At 41.3% G+C, this 7,665-nt stretch overlaps 1 pseudogene across 1 annotated transcript in view; it reads left to right on the forward strand.

Annotated features, from left to right (window-relative positions):
* Positions 1-6,658, forward strand: part of LOC311041788 (calpain-7-like) — an 8,243-nt pseudogene extending 1,585 nt beyond the window's left edge. Inside the window, exons 2-4 of the transcript XR_014602869.1 lie at positions 471-660; positions 1,385-1,477; positions 3,391-6,658. The product of XR_014602869.1 is annotated as a calpain-7-like (transcript). The remainder of the gene's footprint in view (positions 1-470; positions 661-1,384; positions 1,478-3,390) is intronic.
* Positions 6,659-7,665: the final 1,007 nt, after the last annotated feature.

The raw sequence follows: 7,665 nt of genomic DNA on the forward strand, positions 1-7,665 counted from the left end.
CACACGTTTGTTCGGGCAGTGCCCAGAGTTATGCCCGGGACATACAGACAGGTTGAGGCTGTTTGGTCGGGCAGTGCCAGAGTTATGCCCGGGACATACAGACAGGTTTCGTGAATTAAATGATAGATGACAATGCAGTGTATGGTTCCTTAATCCATAATAGTACAAGAGTACACATATCTTTCTATCCTACTACCAGCATTTTTTTAGGTTAAGAAACCAGTATGTAGTATGTACCAGTGTTTGTATGTTTATGTGTACCATGTTTCAATGGTCCAAATAGCGAAAATCCCTTTCTGTGTCTGCTGCCAGGTTTCTCAGACCCTATTTCACCCCTAGTTTTGTCTTTCCCTATCCCAGCATTCGTTCACTTCTCTCAAGGTACCCTTGGGACGCTTAAGCCAGCAGTAGCAGACTGGTTGTGCGGGGCACAAATTAAGTGGAAAGTGACAGTGTCGAAAAGCAATGAGCATTCTCCTCCAATCCTGTCCCTGGCTTCTGAACCCAATTCTCTCTCTCTGTTCCTCAGATCAACGGCCAGTGGAAGGGGGCCAGTGCAGGAGGCTGTGGCAACTACAAGGACTCCTACAAGCACAACCCCATCTATCAATTTAATCTGGAACGACCAGGGCCCTTGCTTATTGAGCTCAGAGGGTCCAGGTAAGCCTCATGGGGGGGGGGGTAGTGTAGAGGCTATAGAGGTTTCTTTTGTATGTAAAACTCTTCTTGTTGAATAAAGTGGAATAAACCTTTACTTACATACTTACTGCCCTTTATGCCGACTGGCATGTAGGGCAACAACAGAGGATTACCACTGTCTGTTCTGGGCCAGTGTCTTTAACAGACAGGAGTGGAAATCCTTTGCTGCCCTACATTCTAGGCAGCAAGTAAATAAGTAAAGGTTTATTCCAGTTTATTCTACAAGAGGAGTTGCAAGCCTTTGGAGCATAAAAAAGGCTGATTAAAACAATCATTAATAGACTGCCTCTCCTCAGCCATTAGCTAGTAATGTAGAGTCTCTCTCTCACTCACACTCACAAACATTCAAAATGACTGGGATCACTGCAGTTGTCTTTTCTGATATCACTCCTACGGTACGGCATCACAGTAATCTGATAAATATTCTGTTCTCACACACACTGTTCACAGTGGAGTCCCTACTCTCACACTCAATTCCCTCTCAGTATATTTATGTTTCAGATATTTAGCTGACACTCTTATTCAGAGTGGAAGAATCATCAGAAAAATCAACAACTATTGCAACCCAGAGTAAAGCATTATAAGGGATAAAAGTTTGCAGACAGTATACTGTATGTAATAAATGCTGTATATAAAATCTATTGTCTACTCCTAAACATTCAACACTTTGTGTGTCTTTCTGCAGGCAGTACAGTGTTGGCTTTGAGGTGGTGACTGTGTCCACAGTGGTGGATGCAGGCGCAGCAGGCTTCCAGAAGAAGACCAGTGGAGATTACAGGTAGGTCAGGCCAGCCCCCCAGGAGTATGTATACTTATTAGGGGTTGGGTGAATTCCAATATTTAATATTGTACTGTATGTAGCACGGAAGGGGATTGAAAAACAAAACAAAAACAAAAAATATTTTACAACGATGAAAGCCAGGTGATGATTTATTATTTACATGCCCATAGCCATTTATTTACAAAGACTGAAAGAAAGTGCATTTAAGCATTACTTCAATATCAAGAATAGATTAACATTACCATCAATGAGGAACTACCCTGGTGAACAAAATGGTAATCCTGAGAACAGCTGCTGTGGGTCTCGGCCTTGGTGGTCACATACATGTCAGGCTACATTGTAGCCCAGCTTAGGCTACGCCAGTGGTCCGGGCCGTCACATACAATTTCTAACTAGACGCGACACAATTCTAGGAAATTGCAAAGTGTGGTTGCGCTGACGCCGGTCGCGGGTCGCGGCACGACGTGCCATTCGAATCGGGTGCCGTTCGGATCCTGCCTTCGTGATACGTACCGTTTTGATTTTAGGAAATAGGCCCCTCCCACTAAATAAATAGGCCCCTCCCACGAATGTAACGGGCCAATCGCATTGTCACGTCACTCCTGATATCGATATTTTATTTAATTTTGAGAGAATTGATCCCCCCCAAAATCATGTTTTTGCATCGGTTACGTTTTGTGCATTTGTGGCGCCCCCAATGGGTCAAAGTGGAAATGCTTTTGGGGATTCGTTGAGTAAACCATCCTCGACATGTGATTCAAATTTGGGATTGACCAGACCTTTCGTTCGTGATTTCTGGCATTTTTGGTAAAACGGGCCCCTCCCACTAACTTTGAAAGCCATTTACGGACGAACGGTAAGGACTATCAAAATGCAGTTTGGATATGTTTATCGCATGGGTCCAGAGATCATGTGTACCGATTTTTGACGTAGGAAATTTGGACAAAATATGTGGGAGGAGGAGCTAAAAGTGTGTTTTGAAGAAAATTCAAAATGGCGGAAAATCTATCCTGACACCATGAGGCCGACTGGTGTAATTCGCTGACTCGCTGACTCGAGGAATACGCTGGGAGGAATACCGTTGGAGGTGTTCATCGCATGGGTCCAGAGATCATGTGTACCGATTTTTGTGAGATTGGCCAAGAGTTATAGGCCAAAACGTAAAGTGGGCTTTTATAGCGCCACCGTGTGGCCGAATGATATATAATGTTTTTTTTAAATAATTTCGCACTAAATTATGAACCTCCCTGCCAAGTCTTTTAGCTCTAGCCCTTACGGTTTCTGAGAAAAAATACTTGAATTTGAGTTTTTTCATTTTCCCATGAAAGTTGATGGGGAAATTTAATGCACTAATAAATCAATATCAATTAAACTGTACAACGTATCTCTTAGCAAAGTACAAGCCTGGGATTCCCGATGAAGTCAATTTGACATGTGCCCTGTCATGGCAACCACACTAACTAATTCACAAACTCACTGTGCTGTTGGTTGAGGTAGGAACTGTTTTGAAAATGGGGGGGGGGGGGGGGTGGTTATGAGGGATATGGGGGGATTTCCCGTTGGAAGGGAGCTTTTTTTCTAGTCACTATAAATTAGCTAGACATGCATCGTATATTTCATGATTAACAGTTTTTCTTTGTCCCTGGCATGCTGTAGTGTTGTTGTTGTCACATGCCCTAGGTCATGTGTTTTGCGCCTTAACATGTGCAGTGACTTGTTTTCACAGTATTAGATTATATCAAACTGGGGAAGTTACACTGCACATGTTCAGCAAATGTTTATTTTGGTGTGTGTGGTCATGGAAACTGAGGTGCGATCTATATCTCCTTATTCCCTGAAGAAAGAAAAAACATCTAGTTCGTTTACAGTGTTTCACAACACATGGTCTCTCTCTCCCTCTGTCTTTGCAGGTGTGGTTTCAGCTACATGGAGGCGGACCATATTCCAGCAGGCATCTACAACGTCATCCCCACCACCTTTCTACCCAAACAGGAAGGACCTTTCTTCTTGGACTTTGGCAGTGCCACGCCCCTCAAAGTCTCCCAGCTGCAGTGAGGGGAGGTCTGCAGGGAGGAGGATTTGGCAGGGTTTTGGAATGCACAGCAACAGAGACATCAAGTGGCATTAAAGGATATTCTCAAGCCATACATTGGATGTGGTGGTGAGGCCTGAAGAAAACCCACCAGATGTTGGATTCAGCCGTTCTCTCCCAGCATCTCCCTAACGACCTTCTGTGGACCTGAATCAGTTTCAGTGGATCGGTTTAAGCCTCAAAGTTAATTCTTAGTTGTTGACATTTTGTAACTGATGGTTCAAAGACTCGATGGATCATCAAATACATTGAAATAAGAGAATCTTATTCTATTATAGTTTGTAATAGAATCAAGGCTTTAGGGGAAGGTGGAGGCATGGAAAGGAGTTAACGAATAAAGCTTCTTGACCAAGTAATGATGAAAAGCTGTCACAGAAGGCCACCATGCTGTCTTTGCCATAGTAACATAGATACAGTAGACATCTATTAAGAAATACATGCTGCCAATAATATTGGCATGATTACTCTCATGTGGCTCTCATGGCCACAACAAATGACAAATTGTATTCGTGAAATGGTCATTGTCTTCTATTTGGATATTCTATAGGAAATCAACACAAACCTCCAGAACGAGCAGGAGTCTAGCAGGTGTGTAGAGCAGCAGAGAAAATATACTCCTGATGGTCAGTGTAACACACACTCAGTCACTCTGATTGTAAGGCAACTTTTTGTTATCAATGCTTTGTTTCGTGCCACTTTGACAGGTAACCAGCAGTTTTCTGGAGGTTCTGCACTCAAACAATCAAATCAGGCTGTTAAAGTGTTTAAATTTGCTGGAGCGTTTTCAAGATTTGGGAATAAAATACAGGCATTTCAATACATAGACAATACAATAGTTTCGGTATACAGGTATAACAGAGGAAGGTCAGTAGATGAAGAACACTATTCCTTGAAATGTCTAAACTGCAAATCAGGCTTCAGATCCTTTGTATACAGCTGAGTTCTCTCTTATGCACCTGTTACCAAATGTACTCAGGTGTGGAGTCAAGGACTTATTCTGTCATGTCTGTTGAAAGCCACCAGCTAGTGTATAGAAACACAAGGTACAGTATGGGTTTCTACTCAGGAGCAGCACATGTGCAACAACACAGGGATACAGTGTGGAAGCAGATTGATGATGTCCTTATTCTGTCAGTGGGCTTGCTACTGTAGTTGCATACAGACTATCAGCCTGCCTGCGATAGAGAGGCTTCTCACTGAAGAATGATTGATACGAGCATGGAAGCCTGTGTGTGTGCGTGAATATATGTATTGTAACCATGTATTGTCAATCCTGTCTATTCTAATCCTATCTTTTTTGGGGGTGGGGGGGTACTTGCACTTTTCTACCATTTTATTTTTTATCCCAAAGACAATACCAAAATGAAATTGTCAGGCTTTTCTTGAACAACCTGTAGAACCATGTAGTCTGTATTCCCTACCAGTACCTCACAAATCCACTTGCCAATTCTATTTATCTCTAAGACCAGAGAAACTCTTACCAATGTTTGCTACAGTGTCCTTGTTTGTTGCTGTGAAAAGCAGGTGACATTGCTCGTTCACAGCACATATAACTGCTGTGTATTCCATCTGTCTAGGCCCTATAAACTTGATACTCTAGCTATTAGCTAGTAGAAATCAGCACACCAGGTTACCATCAGTTGCAGCACATCAACTATAAGTTGAACCTGACTAATGGACAGACCAGTAACGTACTGTAGTAGTGTTGTACTACTGAAAACCATTATGTTCACAAAGCGTACATGTATAAGCGGTAAGCACTTGCATTTTACAGTGCTTGAAGCAATATGTCAATAGAGCATTTTTACTAGCATGCATATCTATATGAGATTCCATTGATATCAGCCCTGAGAACACTCAAGTGTCACCTGCTTTTATTTAACCACTTTCAACCTGGCTTCCCTATTTTGGGCATGTCAAAACTTTGACTCAATTCAGCCTAGCCTAAAATTAAATTTCAGCACCTACAAACAATGTAAACATGTAAACTGATATTCTTGTTATTTTATATGGCTAATTATTGATTGATAAAAGGCCAAAGCCCCATTGTAAATGTCCCACCGAAGTGAATGTCACTTTAAATAACAAATGTCAAACACAAACAATGCTCACTGCTTTTTGATTTATGATTTCTTCATTATGCTTTATCAATGGTTGTAGAGGTACTCAGATGTTTTTACTTAAAGGGATAGTTCACCCCCAAAATGACTTAATAATTTAATGACTGGCAGCGGTTCCGTTGCCTACTGGTCCACTGGTCATCAAATTAATGTCTTAGGATAGGAATGTGAAAAATATCCATGAATTCAAGTCTCCATTGGGTGACGAATCGATAGAACTATCGCTTTTAAGTAAAATAAATACCACAATATAAAAATACTCAGTTACAAGTAAAATGCCTGTTCAGTAAAAGTACAAAAGTATTAGAAAAAGTGCAAAATGTAAAATTAAAGTATGAACCCAGCATGAAGGGATTTATCTGAATCCAATATCGGTGTTCAACATAACTTTCCAAAAAGAAAATCATTGAACACCCTGTAGGATTGGGCAAATTGTTTTAAAATACTGCAAGAGTGGATCCAGTTCAACTGTTTTTTTCTTGGCTACCCTGGTCCTCCACTGGGTTGTTAGATCGGGCAACAAATGTGGCTGTAGCCCACTTGTGAAGAATATGGTGAAAGAAGACTCAACTGACCATATTTCCACATCTCTTATGCTGGCTACATCTACTGACCGGGGGCCTATTTCACGAAAGCAGAATTAGGGGTTAAGCCTGGATTTAACAACTATCCTGGCTTAATTTAGCCAGGATTAGCAATGAATCCGTTTCATGAAAGCTGAATTATCTTGAAGATTAGTTTAGCCAGTTCACCCTGGCTAAGTTTAGCCATGACCCGATTCCACAAAAGAGAATTGAAGCAAGCCTACTTTAGTTACCATGGCAATTTAGCTGTGAAGTTAGCCTGGTCAGGAGCAGGCTAACAGCCAAGTTTACTTAATCCAGTGCCTTTGTTCTTCAAGTTTTTCCACAGTTAATTCAACACATGTGTTTGTATATGGACTCATTTGAATGACCCTGCATTCAAATAAAATGAAATCAATACAATAAGATATAATCAAATTAATGATATTACTGAAATAGTGTGTGACCATGAATCATAATTGTTTCACAATGACTCATGTGATATGTCAGTCACTCTGTTACACTATAGTTCATATTGTTGTTAGATGTTTGATAATATATTACAGATTTTGTTTTATATTATGAAAAATGTCTGACACACATTCAATGAGGAGCATATTTTAAACTAGACGCGTCGCAATTTAGCTCATAGCATGGCTATGAGCTTGTAGATCTGCTATTTTGAAAAATCATGACCATCTTTGAATATACATTTTTTAAAGCAAACATTTGTAAAATATGTTGTTCCAGGGGCCAAATAAATCTAAAAATGACACAGATGTGTTCCCGGTCTTGATGGGTCAGGGTGGCTCACGGTGATAGGATACTGTCTACATAATCCAAAGCTTGTGGGTTCAAATCCTCCTCCTGCATCTTTACTCTGAAGCATGTGTTGAACACTGACATCCAGGAACCACACTTAAATGTGTCGAGGTGCGTAAGGCAGTGGATAGTTGGTGGTGGACACCTCTGTGGGCTTTGGCACAGAAAGCCACACGGCGACCAGGGCCACAGGTTCAATTCCCATCTCTGCAAGCAAGGCCACAAGTTCAAGTCCAGCCTAGCACCGGCACCGAAGCCAATACTCATGGATGTACTCAGTACAGTGGGGGCGTTGTTTCCACACAGTAAAAGTGGGTGTTATGGCAAAATAAATAACACCCGCTTGAACTTTTATAAAAAACAGTGACTTGTCATCATGGAAAGACTGGAAAACTGCTGTTTGGACGCCATAGTGTCCATCATCAGACACTGTGTATGGAGATTATTATGGATCTATAAATCAGTTCTCAAACTTCTTCATGTCAAGGACCCCCACATTAATGTATGCATTTGGTTACGGACCCCCATCTGAGAATATGTTGTGCCAGGGACCCCAGAAGAGAAGATTTATGTTAAGAAATTCAACAT

The sequence above is a fragment of the Gymnoscopelus microlampas genome (assembly GCF_963454915.1).
Source record: "Gymnoscopelus microlampas genome assembly, chromosome: 3".
NCBI lineage: Eukaryota > Metazoa > Chordata > Actinopteri > Myctophiformes > Myctophidae > Gymnoscopelus > Gymnoscopelus microlampas.